Below are 20,568 nucleotides of genomic sequence, written 5' to 3'. Positions count from 1 at the left end.
GTTTCGAAAGCATATGTGAGCTACAAAGCATGATGGATTAAATCTATTATTATAACTCTTCGTTTCTGGCGTATAAACGATGAGTTAGTTACAGCAATCGCTGGATAAAGGCTATAACAGATTATATTCTGTAATCACAAACGACTGTGATTCGTCCGCCCACTCAGCGTTGAGAAAAGTAACAGGCACCACGTGACAACGCTGACCAAGTACCAGCAGTGGTCTGCACGATAATTCACACCCGAATAAAGACACTGAGAATCTTCTTAACAGAAAAAGACCTGGAATTGAAGATTAAAGGAGTGTACTTAGACCGTTAGGGGTCTAAATAGTAACTCTCAAACTGAGGATTGACCCAAAAACCAAAGGTTGAGGTAGGCTTTAAAAGTAGGATACACAAAGGCCTACTAAACAGTTGATACATATGTTTCAACAGCTTATTTAAATAATATTTAATGTCGTTCCAAACCTGTAAGACCTTTGTTCATTTTTGGAAGACAAATTAAGATATTTCTGATGAAATCTGAAAGCTTTCTGAATTCTGACCCTGCATAGACAGCAATGTAACTGAAATTTTCCCAGGCTGAGAAATGGGACCCTGCTGAAAAAAAAACTGGTTGGCTGGTTTTAGCTGGTCATCCAGGCTGGTCTTAGCTGGTCAGCAGGCTGGTTTTAAATGGGTTTTGGCCACTTCCTTAGCTGGTCAGGCTGGGAGACCAGCTGGAACAACCAGCTAAGGCCAGCCTGACCAGCCTAGCCAGGCTGGGAGACCAGCTAAAACCACCTATACTTCCAGCTTAAAAATCCTAAAACTTTTTTCTTAGCTGTTTTTTTAGCAGGGGAGGACATCTGTAAAATAGTCCATGTGGCATCACTGGTTCAACCGCAATATTAAAAGTCGTGACGTATTGTCAAGTATGGTGACCCATACTCGAAATTGGTGCTCTGCATTTAACCCATCCAAGTGCATACACACAGCAGTGAGAAGTGAACAAACACACACCGGAGCAATTGGGGTTCGGTGCCTTACTCAAGGGCATCTCAGTCATAGTATTGAAGGTGGAAAGAGCGCTGTTCATTCACAATCCCCACCTTCAATTCCTGCCGGTGTGGTAATCGAACCGCCAATAGACTTCCCCCAGCTTCTTCTTTCGTAGTTTATTATTAAGCTACGAAAATACTTTTTGAGAATACTTTATTCAGCCATTCTTCTCCTCCTAATGACTATGTTTCCAGGCTTGGGAACATTTCATTTATGTTGCTGTGAAGATAAATGAAGGTCTTACAGGTTTGAAATGACATGAGAGTGAGTAATTAATGACAGAATTTTGGGTGAACTATCCTTTTATGAGTGCATATTTTCACCTTGCATTAAATAAGTAGCTCAAAGATACACTTTTTTGCTTTCTGTTAGGATCATTGACTGGCAAAACACATTTTGGAATATACTGTAATTTATTATAGCTTTATGTGTGACCCTGGACCACAAAACCAGTCATAAGGGTATTTTTTTTTAAATTGATACATCATCTACATGTATACATCATCTTGAATAAAGATGAATAAGATGAAAAAGTTGAATAAATAAACTTTCCATTGATGTATGGCTTGTTAGGATAGGGCAATATTTGGAGATACAACTGTTCCAGATACATCTGGAATCTGAGGGTGCAAAAAATTCAGAATATTCAGAAAATCGCCTTTAAAGTTGTCCAAATGAAGTTCTTAGCAAATGCATATTACTAATCAAAATGTAAGTTTTGATATATTTATGGTAGGAAATGTAGAAAATATCTTCATGGAAAATGATTTACTTAATATCCTAATGATTTTTTGCATAAAAGAAAAAATTATAATTTTGACGCATACAATGTATTTTTGGCTATTGCTATGAATACACCTGTGCTACTTAAGACTGTTTTATGGTCCAGACTCACATATATGATTTAAAAACAACTTTAGTTTTCTGTTTTAAACATATTTAAGATTGAAAATCTGTGCTTAAAAAAAAAACTTAAATAAAAATGTAAAAGAAACGTAATCGTAAATGTAACATCAAAGATATTATTTAAAAACACTAAATTAACTGAAATACATTAATTTATACCAACAAAACTACATTTTATGGGTTAAATCAAACAGAAGATTTTTAGGGTAGCAATTGCAGGTCAACACTTTATAGTGGGTGTCAAATGATAGTCTGGGTTGCAGCTAAAACCCAATTGATTGCAGGATTTTCCACAGAAATTTCTTAAAATATCCTTGTGAGACCCAGAAAAAAAAGATTTGTGAATTCAGTATTTTTTCATGCCATTACATTGTTTAGATCATTACAAAAAAGTGGAAAATTACCATTTTTGAAAAATATATATTTTATTCATATTTTATTCTATGTCCTCTGTAGATGTATGATATGATAAAAAATATGATAAAAAATAAAATGCATGAATAGACATCAAAAAGGCAAAACAACTGGATTTTTTAAATCATTTTTTTATACCAAACTTTGTTTAAAGATGATTCTTAACTATGTTATAAAACATATAACAAAAATGATTTGATATACCATTTTGTTTCATGCAGTATGTGTGTAAAAATTTTCATAATCTGGTTTTCCCATTAAACACAGTGTATCTATACACTGTATCTAATTTGCATATTAATATGTTGCTGTTGTTACAGGATGTTGAAAAAAGAATGGTCATGGTGGGATATTGGCCAGATTTTCATAATTATATCTAATATTTCATAAGAATATTGATATATTATTTATTTTCATATTCAATTGTTATGTCTCCCAAAATGCATGATAAAAATGATTTTAGTCCTGGTGTCCTCTACAGTGGACATGTATGAAACAATGTCCTGTTTCATAACAGGAAGTCATATCTGTATTTAAAAACCCATAACATTTTCCTATGATGTTGCTTTATGATAAACAATTTGAAAATTATTCAGATTTAAATGACAATTACAAAATATTATATTTCCATAAGGATGTAAAAATGTTCACTAAATAAATTTAGCCACTTTAAAGACCAAGGAGAGGGTGTGGTCATGGTCAAACGTCCAAACATTTGGTATCTCTAAGAAGCCCTGAATGTGCTCTGCGCAGGATATCCAGGCTTAAAACGGTGACATGTGAGTTCTCATAGAAATTCACTAAAATATAATGTCCACTACAAAGGCAAAAACTCCATAGCTGGGTCTCTGGACCAAAAAACAATTGTTTAATCTTAATGGAACATGATCTTTACTTAATACCCTAATGATTTTGGCATAAAAGAAAAATTGATAATTTTTACCCATACAATGTAGTGTTGGTTATTGCTATAAATCTTTTGTTTTGTGGCCCAGGATCACTTATATAACCCCTCTCAGTCATTGTGTAAGTTGCACACTGATTATAGACAGAGAGACAATGTCTGGGTTGTTAAGCTCCACCTATTTTAGGACTCCCTTTGTCATGGTAATTGCCATTCTACGCATGTATTACATTTCTATGGTGGAGCCACTACCTGGGACAGCGCAATGGGCTCTGCATGACAGCCTCAGCTTTACTCCGCATCGACGGCTTTCAGTGTACGACATGAGGTACACAACTACAAAGCAGCTCAAAATGCGATGACTAAAGCTAAACGGACGGTTCAGTGACTGCCGCTCTATAGTCATCCGCTGCAGCCCATTCAGTCTCCGAATGAAATTCTGAGTGAAAGTGCTGGCAATGTCTTCATCGCACCCCCTCGCCTGTTCCTGCCAGAATGCTTACTGAGGGAAACCACTCTTCCTAAATTTGTGGGGGTCTTTCCAGCTCTCTCCCTTCACTCTCGTGCCAAGTGCTGAGAAAATACCCTCGGCGTACCGAAAGGAATTGCCTCAGGATGACACCACTTTAAATTCTCACAATGCACTTTCCATTCCCACCGCTGACACATTTTCATTATTTAATGCACCTACAGTTGGCCTAATGTTGTCAAAATGCCAGAAACAAATACAACGTGTACTTTAAGAATATGCTGACATTTGCAATGCAGATTTGATCAAGTGTGACACTGGGCCTATTAACCAAAGTCACTTCATATACTGATGCAGTTCCATTCGGGGTGAGTAAAAATTACACAGTATGTGGCCTAAACAACCAACTTCATTTACACAAGGTATGTCTTACGTGCATCCCAAACCACCTTCAATATGATTATGCTGTCTTGAAGGGCACTGCATTTGGCTACTTTGACCATATGGTAGGTGAAAACATGAAACGAATTATATTTTCACAGTATGCAAAAACAGTAGGTAAAAAAGTACTTGGGTGACCTACTACTTCTGATGAGATTCTTAAGTGCACATTCAGTGGATACTTTATGTAGCATTATTCTATGTGTTGATGTTATTTCACCTAAGCAGGAAGATGGGGCGTGGTCCCGCCCCCTTTTTTTAAATAGCCAATTGAGTTTTGTTTATATCACAGCTTTGACCACCCTGCTGAAAAAAAAAAACACAGCTAAAACCAGCCTAGGCTGGTTGGCTGGTCTTAGCTGGTTTAAGCTGGAAGTAGCTGGTTTTAGCTGGTCTCCCAGCCTGGTCAGGCTGGAAAAGTGGCCAAAACCCCTCTAAAACCAGCCTGCTGACCAGCTAAAACCAGCCTGCTGACCAGCTAAAACCAGGCTGGTTGACCAGCTAAAACCAGCCAACTAGCCTAGGCTGGTTTTAGCTGTTTTTTTTTTCACCAGGGCAGAGCCACTGAGCTTGGTAAAGCTACATTTGACACCATATTACAGCCACAATGTCATCCATATCACTATAAAATATAGCATTTTGTGTCAGTTCAAATGGGTCAGATTCGTTTTGTGGTCTGCGTCGATTCATCCATATGATCCACTCCGTGCTATCATGTCTCTGGACAGCAAGCCGTGTCTGCACTACGGTGGTTCGCGTGAAACAGTGTAAACCAGACTTTGTTTGCAGCAACCGAAAGCATATTTAAACTGAATCGTTCCCTATCCCCTATATAGTGCACTATATGCCATTTGCCATACAGAAAATACAAATTCTGTGAACAATTGACCAATTTCAGCTGCAGTTTTAGTGTGTAGGGGGCGGGGCCCTTCGGATTCTAGAGAGCATTTGATTAGACAGAAAGTTTGATGAGAGGCTGAAGTGCAGGACGATGTCATCAAAAATCATTGATCCATATTGGCGGAAGCTAGAGACTGTACGTTTTGAATGTTTATATCTTGTAAATGCGAATTTTGTCATCGTTTTTGAGCACATGCGCTTATAGATAACCTTAACGCTAGCATATTCATATTAAAAGGCAAAAAAAAATTAACTTTGATTTCATGGGGACTTTAATGCTGATAACATCATGGAATCACAGAAGTATGAAATAAACAATAAACCTGAGTAAGTGCTGGCATTTTTTTAAGATTACTCGCTAAATTTGGGAATGTAATGAACAAAACTCCATAAACTAGCCACTCTAAAAAGGCATTTTTGTGTTTTATGACCCCCAGTGAGAAGTTTCATTCAGTTTTTTTTAACTGGTTAACAGAGAATATCTTTTTTCCATGGGTGCTCAGCCGATCGAAAAGAGCTTGAGCTCCTAAGGGCTCAAGCACCCACAGGAACGGCACCTATGTGTCATGTGACAGAAGCAATATGTCGTAGTATGTCTGGATTTCAATCATACCATACCATACTTTGCAGAACATACTTTTTTAATGTTTGCAAACGTAAGTTTCAAACCAGTTATAGTTCCTAGACAGTATCCAATTTCAGATTAAATGACTTAGGGGCCGTTCACATGTAGCGTCTTTTGCGCGCTCAAATTATTTCAAATGTAGACGCGCGGCTTGCGCGCGCATAATGGAAGCGACGCGGTCGCGACGCGCACGCGGTGCGACGCGCTCGTTTTTTCCAGGCGCGACCGCGCCGCATCGAGATAAAAACATCTAAACTTTTCAGAATGTCGCAAGCGCACCGCAGGTCATGTGACATGAACCAACCAATCAGCTTCCTCACGTTTTTCCGTTACATTGAAACCTCTGTAGAAACATGGAGGAGCAGCTCATCATTGTGGTCCAGATATTTCCTGAACTTTATGATTTGTCAAGCCCCCATTATTTTGACGCTAATAGAAGAAACAATGCATGGAGACGCATAGGCTTGGAGCTAGAGCGCAGCTGATGGTTGCTTAGAAACGGCAGACGCTTCCGGAGCGCAAGCGCCCGAGCGCTTTGTTGATAAGGAAGAAAGCGGCGCACCTAGCGTTTCCACGCGTTTTTAGGCGCGACATGTGAACGGCCCCTTAGGCCGGTGACACACTGGATGCGTGGCGTGAGCGTGGCGTTTCTGATGCGTGGCGGCTGCGTCGCTTTTTCTGTGTCTTTACACACCAGAACCGTGCCTGACGCAGCGCTGGCGCGCTGCGGCTGCTGTAGGTGACATAGGGAGGCTTCCGACAGACCAGGCTCTTGTCTTCACGACAACATTTTCAACTTCAATATAAAGCCTACTGATAAAGGACACCGTCAACAGTATTTACGGCAAAATAGACTGTTTGACAGGTGCAATATTTGAAAATCGATAATTATTTGTATTTTTTTATTTTTAAATTACATATATATCTGAATTTTTGTCTACCTATAAACTTTCCAACATCAAAATATCATTAATTAATATGTATTTGTGTACAAAATGACTTATAAACATATTTTCCTATTCTATTTTGCCTGGAAACGCTTCCAACACGCTTGCGTGTCGCGTGAAAAATAGGCGTCGGTTCTATTTCTAGCAAGCACGCGTTTTCCGCGCAGGCAGTGTGCAAGCTCTAACCTGTTAACATGGGAGCCGAAATAAAAACGGACACGCCACGCAGCTGAGACGCTTACGCCACGCATCCAGTGTGTCACCGGCCTTATGCTGCCTTCACATGCTTTCGAAAATTTCTTATTTAACACTTATGCCCCCAGTTTCACAGACAAAAATGTAAGTCTGAGCTGTTTTAACTGAAAGAAACTTGCACTGACTGATTTTAAAATATACCAGTGCCTTTGTTTTGTCTCAAGATGCACACCAGTAATGATTTTTTTCTAAGCATGTTTATAAAATTACTTAAATGTCCTAATTGAACTATGACCTAATCCTGGCTTAGTCTAAAGCCCTGTTGTCTGAAAAAAAAAAAAAAAAAAAAAAAAATAATAATATATATATATATATATATATATATATATATATATATATATATATATATATATTAAAGAATAGGGCACTACTTTAACAAGACAAGGTGATGTAGTTGTTAAAAAAAAAAACTAATAAAAAATAGCACTGACTGCAGCAATCGTTATCCCCATTTTTAAAGTTTATGGCCCACCTAAATCTAAAACTCATCAAAATAATCTCAGAATTGAACTACCCCAGTAGTAAATTAGATTTGATCTAATTTCCAATTAAGAAAAGGCCTGCAAAGGTGTAAATACCAGTTTTGTTTTTGTTAATTAAAACTGTACATTTTCAATTGAGTGCTCAAAATATTACATTTTCGGAGTGTCTAACTAAGTGCAAATAGCCCGCCTTGTTGGCAGAAGCTATTTACACTAAGTCCACCCACCAATGTGTGATTGGGATAGTCAACATTACAAAAGACGGTTGTTAATTGTCAGTTCTGGTGGCTCAGAGGATAAATCGTGTTTCACTCTTTTCGATGTGACCAATTCGGTTCGAATCCCCCTTCTGGCGAACTTTTTTTTCTCTCTTTTCAAATCTCACATCATATTGTAAAGGCATTTATTTTCAATAAAAATAAAGGACATAATGGAAAAGTTGAAAATGAAGTATTGTTGTCAATAGTAGCGCTCGCTAACTTGATTAAGTACCTCTCTGTACTAAATCACAACAGAGCAGAGTGGGTTTATGGAAGTGAGGGGTTTGCTCAGAATTGCTTCGAACGAATCGTTTTGAAATCATTGACAAATGACACTAATATTAAATGTATATTCTGAGAAATGTATGTTTTCTGACCTTAGATGCATTATAACCTGTTGTAGGACTCCAACACAATATTAGGACACTTAAAAAAAAAACCTATGACCTGCTCTTTAAAAAAAACGTATACTCCTTCTGTAAGTGAAGCTGGATCACGAATGTTTCATGTTTCAACCTAATCGCATTTAGCCAGATCAGAGGCGCACATTGCCTTCAAAAACAAAAGCAATCCTCTGCGTTTTCAGTGGCTCAGATGTCGGATTGCTATGTTTATTTTTACATCCAACAACAAAACACCTCAATCTATGTCACTCTGCCAAGAATCTGTGAATGGTTTGATCTGAGACAGTGCTTATGATTAATGGGGATTTAAAAAAAAAACTGGATGGATTTTTATCATTAGGGTGGTTGTGTACACACACTGCCGAGACACATTTGAGTTCAAACAACATGTAAAAGTGAATTTTGCATCTAATGGCTCTATTAAACATTCAGAGCACCATATCGGCGTATGTATCGACAGTAGCAAGTTCCTGTTCTTGCTTTGCAGCAGCAGCAATAATCTAGAACAACAGCAATAACCAACAGCAGCAGCAATTCAGCAACGTAGCAGATCTGTTTCACCAAGACCAAATACATTAAGATTTTCGTATCCATTACCATGCTTTATCATGATAGAAATACTATAAAAGTATACAGTTAACACTAAATTAACACTGTTAAATACCCTTATTATTCATGGGTGAGCCCTCAACACAATAAAGAGGTCTTGCTTTGCAACTCTCTCACCTCTAAAGAACAAGTCCAGCACATTCTGATGTTAATGACTGAATGAGACGTTAGAGAGCAGGACATTTAAAACTAGAGACAGCATGTTCCCACACAGTTTCAGATCCTGCTGTCCGTGCGGGAACTTTTAGTCCATCTTTACGTTGGTCCTGCCCTTGAGACTGGTACAACTCGGGTACAATATATGGGACATTCTTCTATCTTTTTGGCAGATGCTGAGTTGTTTCTTTTTTTCAGTGTGCAGAATGAAAATCCTTTGTCTGTCTCTCTTTCACTGTTTGAATATGTTTATGTGCTTGTGTTTGCATGCATGAATTAACGCCTGTGTAGGCAGAATTTTAATCGGAGTGAGATTTTGATCTAATGAGATCAAAATGTGCTGTCGCTGCTTTGGACAAAAACTCATATTTACATGGATAGCATTTATCACTTGTCACTTTTTTTGTGTCACACCAGGCGGTGCGAGCCAAATGAGATTTTATTATTCAGTCTCCTCTAGTGGTTTGGGTCACTGGACCCCTGTGAAATTCAATATAGTTAAATGTGCAAATTCATTTTTTAAACAACAACACACTACAGTGTTTCTTCTGCCTACAGCTGCTGTTTAATGATCATTGAGTACTAGATCAAGAGGGAAATAGCTCTTAAATGAAAAAAAAAGAGATCAATACATAATTAGCATTTTGATCAAACAGTTGTTAAAATCTCTTTTTACCATGTTTTACTAAAAATGAATAAATTAGAGAAATCGATAACACTTGAGGGAAGGCGCAAGACTTGCTGAGTTGTCTGGAAGAGAAACACGCTTTTTAATAATAGAGTGTCGCCTCAGGCTAGAGGTTCTTGTCTGGGTAAGAATTGCTGTCCACAGAAGATGTTGGCTGTTTTCAGCACTGTCTCATCCACAACATATACAGAGAATGTATGCTGAAAGTAGCCTTCTAGGGACTTGAAGTGAGACTGCCACATTTATGTAATGGCCATATGGCTGCTGTACACTTGAATGCTCAGTCGGATACTCTGTTTCTCTTTCTTAAAGGGATAGTTCACTTAAAATGAAAATTGCAAACATGCATGTTTTTTTTTTCTTTTATACTTTGTAATGCAATTCAAAAGAATCATTCATGGGAACTAATGCTTTTGAACTTTAACAAGGACACAAGCACAATAAATGTATCATCAAAAATGGTCCATATGATAGGTGCGCTATATTTCATGAGTTGTGTTTTATCAAGGGCAGGGTCAATGCAGCTAGCTATCAGGAGATTTTGGAGCACTTCATGCTTCCATCTGCTGAAAAGCTTTATGGAGATGAAGATTTCATTTTTCAGCACGACCTGGCACCTGCTCACAGTGCCAAAACCACTGGTAAATGGTTTACTGACCATGGTATTACTGTGCTCAATTGGCCTGCCAACTCTCCTGACCTGAACCCCATAGAGAATCTGTGGGATATTGTGAAGAGAAAGTTGAGAGACGCAAGACCCAACACTCTGGATGAGCTTAAGGCCGCTATCGAAGCATCCTGGGCCTCCATAACACCTCAGCAGTGCCACAGGCTGATTGCCTCCATGCCACGCCGCATTGAAGCAGTCATTTCTGCAAAAGGATTCCCGACCAAGTATTGAGTGCATAACTGAACATAATTATTTGAACGTTGACTTTTTTTTGTATTAAAAACACTTTTCTTTTATTGGTCGGATGAAATATGCTAATTTTTTGAGATAGGAATTTTGGGTTTTCATGAGCTGCATGCCAAAATCATCAATATTAAAACAATAAAAGGCTTGAACTACTTCAGTTGTGTGTAATGAATCTAAAATACATGAAAGTCTAATGTTTATCAGTACATTACAGAAAATAATTAACTTTATCACAATATGCTAATTTTTTGAAAATGACCTGTATATATATATATTATTTGTACTTTATTTGACAGGGACAGTGTACAAGTACACCAAATCCTTCTCTATTATTTTCTCTATCATATACAGTCAAGCCCGAAATTATTCATACCCCTGGCAAATTCTGACTTAAAGTCACTTTTATTCAACCAGCAAGTTTTTTTAATTTGTTTTTATTTTTTTTATTAGAAATGACACAGACGTCTCCCAGAAGATAATAAGACGATGTACAAGAGGCATCATTGTGGAAAAAATTATTACTTTTATTTACATTTGAACATAAAGTGGCATGTCCAAAATTATTCATACCCTTCTCAATAATCAAAAGAAAAGACTTTATTGGCTATTACAGCAATCAAACGCTTCCTATAATTGCTGACCAGCTTTTGCATGCCTCCACTGGTATTTTTGCCCATTCATCTTTAGCGATGAGCTCCAACTCTTTCAGGTTGGAGGGTCTCCTTGCCATCACCCTGATCAGACTGCCTGATGTTGTTGTTGAGAATTTTGATGTATTGCTCCTTATTCATGGTGCCGTTTACTATGATTAGGTTCCCTGGTCCACCGGCTGAAAAACACCCCCACAACATTAGGTTCCCACCACCATGTTTGACAGTGGGCAGGGTGTTCTTAGGGTTGAAGGCTTCTTCTTTTTCACGCCAAATGAAGGCTGTCCGTTGGACTGTCTGCCTTGAGATGTTATTTCAAATTTCTTTTATAATTGTTGAGATGTTATTTCAACATTCATTTTATAATTGTCCTTCCATGTTGTTACTAATAATACCCCAAACAAACACTTCCCTCCCTCAACAGTCTATAACTTCCCATTGAGAAAAGTAAATAAACATAATTAATAAATAATTAAACACAGGTAAAGGCAAAAGCAAAAAAATAAAAAATAAAAACATGAATAAAAAATATGTATTTATATATTATTGCTCAGTTTAAGTATCAAAAGAGTTAGCCAGCAGATAATCTAAAAAGGGGCGCCACACCTTGTCGAAGGTCTTTAAAGAACCAGTAAGTGAGAGTCTAATTTTTTTCCAATTTAATGCAAGTAAACACTTCTTTTAGCCATGAATCAAAAGAGGGTGGAGAGACGTGTTTCCACTTTAAAAGGATAAGACGTCTTGCTAGTAAAGTAGTAAAAGCTAAAGCCTTTTGGACCACTACTGAAAGGTTAACATCTACTGCCAACCCAAAAATTGCCAAAAGTGGATCTGTATCAAGATCTATGTTGAAGGCATCTTTCAAAGTTTTAAATATTTTAGTCCAATAATCAAATAATTTATGACATTCCCACAACATGTGGATGAGATCCGCTGGTGATTGCTTGCACCTATTACATGCATCGCTGACAGAGGGGTATATTTTAGCAAGTCTAGCATTAGTATAGTAAACCCTATAGAATCTTACATTGTATAAGCCCATGTCTTGCGCATATAGATGAGGTGTGCGTGAGCTCAAGAATTCGCTCCCAGTGTTCATCAGATAACTCAAAACCTAAGTTCTCTTCCCAAGCACCTCTGCCTTGATTTGCAGAGCCTGGATTAATATTGTGGATCAGATTACAGAAATACAAAATTACAGAAATACAATGTTTTGAGTGTGGTTCAAGCTTTAAAAAGTCATCCATTGGAGATTCAGGGGGACGATTTGGAAAATGAGGGAATAGTTTTTGCCTGACTTGAAAGAAACGAAATAAGTGGGAATTAGGTAGGTCAAATCTCTTAGAAAGGTTATTAAAGGATGAGAAAATACCACTCTCGTAGAGGTCATCAATGGTTTTTATGCCCTTATCGAACCAGATTCGGAATGCCACATCCATATTGGATGGTGCAAAACCATGGTTTTTAAATATCGGAGAAAGAATAGAAGACCTATGCAAACCAGTGTGCTTCCTAAATTGAGTCCATATCTTTACTGATTGGGATACTACTAAATTTGAACTGACCTTTGCAGGTACAGGTAATTGAGAGGATATAACCTAGAACAGCTGAGGACTGTTCTAGGTAAGCCAAACAAGGGAGTTCAGAATTTATATTGTTCCTCCAATATAAAATCTTTAGGATATTGCAAGCCCAATAATAATGTAAAAAATTTGGGAGTGCAAGACCCCCTCTATTTTTAGGGAGCTCCAAAATAGTTTTCTTAATTCGAGCTGGTCTATTTCCCCATAAAAAAGAAGTGATACGTTTATCCAAATCCATAAAAGACTTTTTCTTAAGGTAAATTGGAATATGTTGAAATAAGTACAAAAACTTGGGAAGAACAGTCATCTTGATTAGGCTTATACGCCCAGCAAGAGAAAAGGGGAGTTTAGCCCAGCGTTCCATGTCGAATTCACAATTTTTAAGTAAAGGGACAAAATTAGAGACATACATTCCAGTTAAAGATTTGGTCACAAAAATACCCAAATACTTAAATCCATCAACTGCCCACCTACAGTAAAAGGAAAATGTGTAAGGTTATTCGCCAATGAATTTACAGGGAACAACTCACTCTTATGAAAGTTAATTTTATACCCTGAAATTTTACCGAACTGATTTAGAATGCTCAAAATAATAGGGACAACAACCACTGGGTCGGAAATAAAAAGTAAAAGATCATCAGCATATAAGGATAATTTATACTCTCTTATCTAGCCGTTTGATACCTTTAAAATTTACATCCTCACGAAGCCAGATAACTTAGGGCTCAATGGCAATGGCAAAAAGTAAAGACGACAAAGGGCAGCCCTGCCTAGTGCCCCTCTGAAGCAAAAAAGGAGTTGAAAGCACACCATTAGTTAACACAGACGTACAATAATTTGACCCAGGAAATAAACCCATCATCAACCCATCCACTCTATCGAACGCCTTCTCCGCATCTATGAACTGTTGAGTTGATTAAAACAGCTGTTCCCAATGAATCAGGGTAATCAGGATGCTTTAGAACAGATTGGACTATTTGGAATGGTATAGAACTTTGGATTTTCCCATAGACTGTGACAGTTTGCAAAGGGTATGAATAATTTTGGACATGCCACTTTTTGTTCAAATGTAAATAAAAGCTGAGAAATATTTTTTTCCACAATGATGCCTCTTGTACATCGTCTTATCTTTTGGGAGAAGCCTGTGTCATTTCCGCTCAAAAAAAACTTGCTGGTTGAATAAAATAACTTTAAGTCAGAATTTGCCAGGGGTATGAATAATTTCGGGCTTGACTGTATATCTTTCCATCTGTAGTCCCATCTGTAGAATCTTTTGACTAAAATGTTTATTCGTTTCAGTGAAATGTATTCCTTCGTTCTAATTCAGCTTTTATTTAATTTTACTCAACAAACTCTGTTTAGTCTGTTGGGAAGGTTACAACTTTGGTGTTTAACATATTGTTTCAGAAATGCAGACAATTAAATATCTTGAAATGTTAGCTATAAGAAAAGAAGTATGACTTTGTAGAAGGAAATGTGATTATTAAATTATTTATTTATTTATTTATTTTTTTAAAAAGAGGTAAATTATCTTTAAATATTCACATAGATTCAGTCAGATGGTCAGTTTACGCCCAGATGGTGCATCTTACCCACTGACTCGGGTCAATTTACCCCTAACCTGGGGCAAATTGGGCCACAGGAACAGTTTTTTATAAGAACCCATATTTTTTAAAACCTTCATCATAGAGACATTCCATAGATACAAAACATCCTGAAATTAGATACTAAGTTAGATACTACATAGGCCTCATTTTATTATATCTTGAGGACCACCTAAGTAAAAAATGGCCCATTTCCCCTTACAAACTGGTATTAACAAATGGATCAACTGATTCATTGCAGATATCTGATTCAAAAGAATGACATTGCTGTTTCTCTTATGAACTCTCATAAATGAGCCAAAGAGCCCAGGTTTAGATGTCAAGGTTTTCAGTGAAAAGATCCAGTTCTTAGCGGTGCTGCTATTGGTTGTTAGTTGTTAATTAAAATAAAGGTGCAATTATAACAAAATTCTAAATGCAAAAACATAATAAAAGCTATGATAGCATAATGATACTTCTGGGGGGAGGGGGGAACACTGTTTCCCATTCAATGTATGCTCTCAGAAACAAAAGTAGGCCTATGAACGCTCACTGGGGTACTATTTCAAGAGGTACTAAATGTAGGAAGTAATATTTACTTATTTAGCAGTAAATTGTGTACAAAAATGTACCTTAGTGTACCATCCCAGTGACAGCTTTGTACTTGTTTTCTAAGAGTATAAGGCGCTTTAGCACCGCATAAGGAACTCTGTTCTAGGAACTAGCCAGCAGGGTGATTCAGTTTCCCCCTCTGGTTGTTTTCCTGGTTGCATTCACACCGGCAGCAGGAACTCTGAAGCGGCTGACAACAACGTCTTTATTCGATGCATTTACAAACGTCACCAACCGTTGATTGGAGAATGATGTGATCTGAGATTTTGTTGTTGTGTGTCATTGGTTGATAATAGAGATGGAATGTAAACTCACAAACTACGCGATTAAAAGAGTATAAAAATCTGACTAAATCTCCAATGACAACTTGCAGTGTTACATATCATCAAGACTGAGAAAAGAACATGATGCTGCAGAAAACAGGTAGCTAAATGGCTTTATCGCTGTTTGCGTGGATAAATGTTTCAAAAAGCTGGGTAGCTGGTGTTTCGTATGCATTTTGTCTAATGGCGTACACTCCTATAGAACTGTTTTAGACTCTACTCTGAAGTAGGAGCTAATTTAGTTCCCCCAAATATAACTTAATATGTTCCTAGTTCCTGTGGTGCAAACACGCCAAAAAAGCTTGAATTTCTGGCAACAGTTCTAGGAACTATAGGCGCTTTCACACCGCATAGTTCTAAGAACTCAGTTCTAGGAGCCAGCTTGGAAGTTCGTAGAGAACAAATTTCCCTCTCTGGCCAATTTCCTGGTTGCATTCGCACCGGCAGCAGGAACTCTGAATACAGTGACATCTTTAATCGTGGCATGCCAACAACCGGTGAATGGAGGGTGCCGTGATTGGAGCTGGTTTTGTTGTGTGTCGTGGGTTTCGTGATAATGGAGATGAAATGTAAACGCACAATTTATACGATTAAAAGAGCACGAAATTCTAGCCGGTGTTAGTAGTTCCTATAGAACAGTTTTAGAACCTACTCTTAGGTAGGAGCTAATTTGGTTCCCCCAAACTGAGTTCCTAGAGCTAAATACATTCCTAGTCCCTGTGGTGTGAACATGACAAAAAAGTGGGAACTTCTGCCAACTGCAAATAAATAAAAACTAAATAAAATAAATAAAAACTTAATAAATAAAACTATGCATACCATGATCAGAGTTAGTTTTGTTTTGTGTTGTGTTGTGGGTTTCGTAATAACATAGTTGGGAATGTAAATGCACAATTAATGCGATTAAAAGAGTAAGAAGAAAATCTTACTAAATCTGCTATGACAACTTGCAGTGTTACAAATAATCAAGACACAAAAAAGAACAACGCTGCAGACGACATGCTGTTATCGCTGTTTTCATGGATGTCTTGTCTTGGGTAAATGTCTTTTTAAAAATGTATGCATTTAGCCAATTAGCATACTCTTACGTCACTTGTAGTTCCTGTATAACTGTCTTAGACCCTGCTCTGAAGTAGGACCTAATTTAGTTCCTCCAAACTGAGTTCCTTGAACTAAATACTTTCCTAGTTCCTGCAGTGCAAACACACCAAAAAAGTGAGAACCTCTGCCAACAGTTCTATTAACTATAGGCGCTTTCACACCGCATAGTTCTAAGAACTCAGTTCTAGGACCTAGCCAGAATGGTAGTGGTGGTAGAGAACAAATTTCCCCCTCTGGCTATTTTCCTGGTTGTATTCGCACCGGCAACAGAAACTCTGAAGGGGCCTACAAAAGCCAACAACCAGTGAATGGAGGACGCCGTGATCGGAGCTGGTTTTTCTTTGTGTTGTGGGTTTCATGATAAAAGAGATGGAATGTAAACAAACAATTTAAGTGATTAACAGAGCATGAAAATCTGACTAAATCTTCTATGACAACTTGTAGTGTTACATATCATCGAGGCTGAGAACTCTGCAGACAACAGGTTGCTAAATACCATTTTTTTTGTGGATAAATGTTTTTTTTTAAATGCCGGTTAACCAGTGTTTTGCATGTATTTGGCCAATCAGCGTGCACTTACATCACTGGTAGTTCCTATAGAACAGTTTTAGACCCTACTCTGAAGTAGGAGCTAATTTAGTTCCTCAAATCGAGTTCCTAGAGCTAAATACGTTCCTAGTTCCTGCGGTACGAACACGCCAAAACAGCGAGAACTTCCACCAACAGTTCTAAGAACGTCTAGGTTACGTAGGTAACCCTCGTTCCCTGAAGGAGGGAACGGAGACGTTACATGGGAATTCGCTTAGAATCCAATCATCTCTGAGCCTTATACAAAAGGCTAATGAAAAATTGGCGAGTGGCATTTGCATGACGCGCCACGCCCCGTACATACGGGTATAAATAGCGACGTCATGCGCCAGTCAGACAGGTTCTTCGCTGAGGAGCCGGATTGAGCCGGCGTCAGCGCGACGACAGGGACGTGGCAGGGGATGTAACGTCTCCGTTCCCTCCTTCAGGGAACGAGGGTTACCTACGTAACCTAGACGTTCCCCTTCAGTCGAATCACTTCGACGTTACATGGGAACTGACCCTATGGAACAAGCCACGTCCCTGCGCCGCGTTACGCAACGACCACGTGCCGGCAGGCGGACGTGTCAACAGGCGGACGTTAACGTAACCTTCCCAACGCCCTGGGGCCCGAGAAGGGGGGTCCCCAGGGATGCCAGAAACTGAAGCAGGGGTTGGGGGGGCGGAGACATGAATCTGTCCATGTGAAAGTAAGAAATTCAATATATCCATAAGGGGGTTTTAGGGATATACGAGGGAAACAGAGGCCTTCTGGTTGACCCCTGGAAAAATATAGAGAAAAATAGCCACAACCTGCGGGGCGAAGGAGACCCGGCAGGAGCACAGTCAAGAGCTACTCCGCGTCTAGCCCGGACTGAGGGGCATGGAGGACCCAGGTTCGCCGGAGGGAACAAACTGGGAGATAGCGCACGGATCCACGTGGGAATGGCGCAGCAAGCCGACACTAGCCGTCCTCCCGGTCACCTGTCAGAACTCGGGAAGAGACGGCCTCTAAGCGAAGGTTGTAAAACCTGGCAAAGGTATTTGGTGTCGCCCAGCCGGCAGCTCTGCAGATGTCCGCTAATGAGGCGCCATGTGCCAACGCGTAGGAAGATGCAACACTCCGTGTGGAGTGGGCATGCAAGCCTAAGGGGCAAGGCTCTCCCTGATATAAGTAAGACAGGGAGATGGCTTCTACCACCCAATGCGCCAACCTCTGTTTGGAGACAGCATTCCCTTTCTGCTGACCTCCGAAGCAAACAAAGAGCTGCTCGGTGCGTCTGAAGTGCCGAGTGCGGTCTACGTAGGTGCGCAGAGCACGGACTGGACACAACGATGCTATAGCTGGGTCTGCCTCCTCCAAGGGCAGAGCTTGCAGGTTCACCACCTGATCGCGGAAAGGCGTGGTGGGAACCTTGGGCACATAGCCGGGCCGGGGTCTCAGGATGACGTGAGAATCGCCGGGCCCGAACTCCAGGCACGCTTCGTCGACAGAGAAAGCTTGCAGATCCCCCACCCTCTTGATGGAGGCCAACGCAGTCAGGAGCGCTGTCTTTAATGACAGAAACTTAAGCTCAACTGAGGCGAGGGGCTCGAAGGGAGGTCCCCGCAGGCCCTGGAGGGCGACGGAGAGGTCCCAAGAGGGTACGAGGCGCGGTCTGGGAGGATTGATCCTCCTAGCGCCTCTGAGGAATCTCACGACCAGAGGGTGCTTCCCTAGGGATGATCCATCCACTGCATCGTGATGTGCGGCAATAGCGGCAACATACACTTTGAGAGTCGAAGGGGACAGCCTGCGCTCCAACTTCTCTTGCAGGAAGGAAAGCACTACTGCAATCGTGCATCTCTGTGGGTCCTGTTCTCGTGAGGAACACCAGTCGACGAATAGACCCCACCTCAGTGCGTACGCCTGCCTTGTAGAGGGGGCTCGGGACTGAGTGATGGTTTCTACCACGGCCTGTGGAAGGCCGGCGAGGTCTGAAGCGTCCCGTCCAGGAGCCAGACGTGCAAGTTCCATAGATCGGGACGTGGGTGCCAAATAGTGCCCATCCCCTGAGAAAGAAGGTCCTTCCTCAAGGGGATTTTCCAGGGAGGGGCTGCCGCGAGGGAAATGAGTTCTGGGAACCAGGTCCTGGCAGGCCAGTATGGGGCGACCAGGAGAACCTGCTCCTCGTCCTCCCTGATCTTGCACAGGGTCTGTGCAAGGAGGCTCACTGGGGGAAAGGCGTACTTGGGCCCCGGAGGCCAGCTGTGGGCCAGAGCGTCCCTGCCGAGGGATACCTCGTTGAGGGAGAAGAACTGCTGGCAGTGGGAGGATTCGGGGGAGGCAAACAGATCTATCTGGGCCTCCCCGAAATGCCTCCAAATCAGCTGGACTGTCTCGGGGTGGAGTCGCCATTCTCCAGGGAGGGTGGACTGCCGTGAGAGCTGATCGGCTGCACGGTTGAGTTCCCCCGGAATGTGAATGGCACGTAGCGATTTTAGCCACGTTTGACTCCAGAGGAGCAGACGGCGGGCGAGTTGTGACATGCGACGGGAGCGGAGGCCGCCCTGGCGGTTGATATAAGCCACAGTCGCAGTGCTGTCGGTACGCACAAGTACGTGCTTCTGACGCAACGTCGGTCGGAAGCGACGAAGGGCCAGAAGCACAGCCAACAACTCGAGGCAATTGATGTGCCACTGCAGTCGAGGTCCTGTCCAGGAGCCCGAAGCTGCTTGCCCGTTGCACACAGCACCCCAACCCGTGGTGGAGGCATCCGTGTAAACCACGATGTGCCTGGACACCTGCCCCAGGGGTACTCCAGCCTGGAGAAAGGCAGGGTCTGACCACGGGCTGAACAGGCGGCGACACTGTGGGGAAACGCCAATCCGGAGTGTGCCACGGTGCCATGCCCGTCTCGGGACTCGGTCGTGTAGCCAGTGCTGAAGCGGTCTCATATGAAGCAAGCCCAGCGGCGTTACCGCGGCCGCAGCTGCCATATGCCCCAGGAGCCTCTGAAAAGTTTTTAGAGGAACCGCTGTCTTGTGCCTGAATAAATCTAGACATCTCAGCACCGACTGAGCGCGCTCGTTGGTGAGACGGGCTGTCATGGAGACCGAGTCCAGCTCCACACCGAGAAAAGAGATCCTCTGCACTGGGGAGAGTTTGCTCTTTTCTCGGTTGACCTGAAGGCCCAGGCGGCTGAGGTGCTGAAGCACCAGGTCCCTCTGGTCGCATAGCACCTCTCGAGAGTGGGCTATCAGAAGCCAGTCGTCGAGATAGTTGAGGATGCGGAAACCTGACAGCCAAAGAGGGGCCAGGGCCGCTTCCGCAACCTTGGTGAAAACGCGAGGAGAGAGGGACAGGCCGAATGGGAGAACTTTGTACTGGTATGCTCGACCCTCGAACGCAAACCGAAGAAAGGGCCTGTGGCGAGGAAGAATCGAGACATGGAAGTACGCGTCCTTCAGGTCGATGGCTGCAAACCAATCCTGGGGACGAATGCATGTGAGCATGCGCTTCGTCGTGAGCATCTTGAACGGCAGCCTGAGAAGGGACCGATTCAGGACTCTGAGATCCAGGATGGGTCTTAACCCACCACTCTTTTTGGGCACGATGAAGTAGGGACTGTAAAACCCTGACCTCATCTCGGCTGGAGGGACAAGCTCGATCGCATCCTTCGCCAGTAGGACTGCGACCTCTGCACGCAGGACAGCGGCGTGGGTGTCTGAGTGGACACGAGTGTGAAGGA

This window comes from Garra rufa, chromosome 17 (genome assembly GCF_049309525.1).
Source record: "Garra rufa chromosome 17, GarRuf1.0, whole genome shotgun sequence".
Lineage (NCBI taxonomy): Eukaryota > Metazoa > Chordata > Actinopteri > Cypriniformes > Cyprinidae > Garra > Garra rufa.
This window is presented reverse-complemented; position numbering follows the sequence as displayed.